Source organism: Meleagris gallopavo (genome assembly GCF_000146605.3).
Source record: "Meleagris gallopavo isolate NT-WF06-2002-E0010 breed Aviagen turkey brand Nicholas breeding stock chromosome 24 unlocalized genomic scaffold, Turkey_5.1 Chr24_random_7180001850513, whole genome shotgun sequence".
Lineage (NCBI taxonomy): Eukaryota > Metazoa > Chordata > Aves > Galliformes > Phasianidae > Meleagris > Meleagris gallopavo.
The window spans coordinates 662-2,728 of NW_011100210.1; the positions used below are offsets into that span (position 1 = coordinate 662).

The 2,067-nt window shown below is 45.1% G+C and overlaps 1 long non-coding RNA gene across 1 annotated transcript in view; it reads left to right on the forward strand.

The window, feature by feature from the left end:
• Positions 1 to 545: 545 nt before the first annotated feature.
• The window catches only part of LOC104915550, a 3,517-nt gene continuing 1,995 nt past the window's right edge, over positions 546 to 2,067 (forward strand). The window contains exons 1-2 of the long non-coding RNA XR_002110243.2: positions 546 to 670; positions 969 to 1,152. This is a non-coding gene — a long non-coding RNA (uncharacterized LOC104915550). The remainder of the gene's footprint in view (positions 671 to 968; positions 1,153 to 2,067) is intronic.

Genomic DNA, 2,067 nt, shown 5'->3' on the forward strand with positions numbered 1-2,067 from the left:
GAAGTGAAGTGAAAATGAAATGAATTGGAAGTGAATGGGAAATGAAAGTGAAGTGAATGGGAACCAGAAGTGAAGTGAAAATGAAGTGAATATGAAGTGGAAGCGAAGTGAATGGAAACCAAAAGTGAAGTGAAAGTGAAGTGGAAGCGAAGTGAAGTGAAAAAGTGAAGTGAAATTAAAGTGGAATGAAAGTGAAGTGAATGGGAACCAAAACTGAGGTGAAAGTGAAGTGAATGGGAAATGAAAGCGAAGTGAAAGTGAAGTGAATGGGAACCAAAAGTGAAGTGAAAGTGAAGTGGAATTGAAGTGAAAAAGTGAAGTGAAAGCTAAGTGGAATGAAAGTGAAGTGAAAATGAAGTGAAAGCGAAGTGAATGGGAACCAAAAGTGAAGTGAAAGGGAAGTGAATGGGAAGTGGAAGAAAAGTGAAAGAGACACAAAAGTGAAGTGGAATTGAAGTGAAAAAGTGAAGTGAAAGCTAAGTGGAATGAAAGTGAAGTGGAAGTGAAGTGAATGGGAACCAAAAGTGAAGTGAAAATGAAGCGAAAGCGAAGCGGAAGTGAAACGAAAGCGAAAGTAAAAAACAGCCCTGGTGGCCATTTTGTTTCTCACCTCCTTCAGGGCCGGTGCACAATGAACTTGCCTTCCAACCTCCCATCTCCAATCATCCCGGTGAGTGGCAGTTCCTGGAAGGGAAAATGTGAAGCTGCAGGTCCTGGAAGGGGGGTAGTGAGGGGGATTTTGGTGTAATCCAGGTCCTGGAAGGGAAAATACACAATTTAAGGTCCTAGAAGGAGTGCAGTGAGGGGAATATTTGGCAAATTGGGTCCTGGAAGGTAAAATATACACCTGAAGGTTCTGGAAGGGGGGTAGTGAGGGGGATTTTGATGCAAATCAGGTCCTGGAAGGTAAAATACTCACCGTCAGGTCCTGGAAGCTGCATAGTGAGGTTGATTTGTTGTTTTTCCAGCCCCGGAATATTGGTGTTCCATTGCTTATTTTGAGATGGACGTTCAGGTTGGAGAGACGTTTAAGGTCCCTTCCAGTTGTCCCGTGGTTACGGTGGACGGTTACGTGGATCCTTCAGGGGGGGATCGGTTCTGTTTGGGCCAACTTTCCAATGTTCATCGGACCGAAGCCATCGAGAGAGCGCGGTGAGGAAGCCACTCCATCCACCCCTAAAAAACCCCGTAGGATCCCATATTCTTTGTAGGATCCTACATAGGTCATAGGCTCTCCGTATCCCCCATAGGATTCCTTTATCCCTCATAGAAACCCCGTATATTCCATAGGAATCCCATATTCTCCATAGGATCCCATATACCCCATAGAAACCGCAGATCCCCCATGAGATTCTATATACCCTATAGGATCTCCACATCCCTTGTAGAAACCTCATATTCCCCATAGAAACCCCATAAACCCCAGAGAATCCTTATATCCCTTGTAGGATCCCTGTATTTCCCATACAAACCTCATATTCGCCATAGGATCCCATATTCCACATCCCTCATAAGATGCCGTATCCCCCATGGAAACCCTGTATCCCCCGTAGGATCTTATATACCCCGTAGAAACTCCATATCCCCTACCGGATCCTATATTCCCCCATAGGATCCCCATAGGACCCCATAAAAATTCTATATCCCCTGTAGGATCCTATAACCCTCATAGCATCCCCACATCCCCCATAGGATCCCGTATACCCCATGGAAACCCTATATCCCCCATATGAACCCCATATACCACATAGAAACCCCATATACCTCATAGGAATCCCATATCCTCCATAAGATTCTATATATCCTATAGGATCCCCATATCCCCCATAGAAACCCCCCGTACCCCATAGAATCCCTATATCCCTTATAGGATTCCTCTGTCTCCCATAGAAACCTTATATTCCCCATAGGATGCCATATCCCCCATAGAAACCCCATATCTCCCATAGGATCCCATATCTCCCATAGGATCCCATATCCCCCATAGGATCCCATATTCCCCATAGAAACCCCATATCTCCCATAGAAACCCCATATCTCCCATAGGATCCCATATCCCCCATAGGA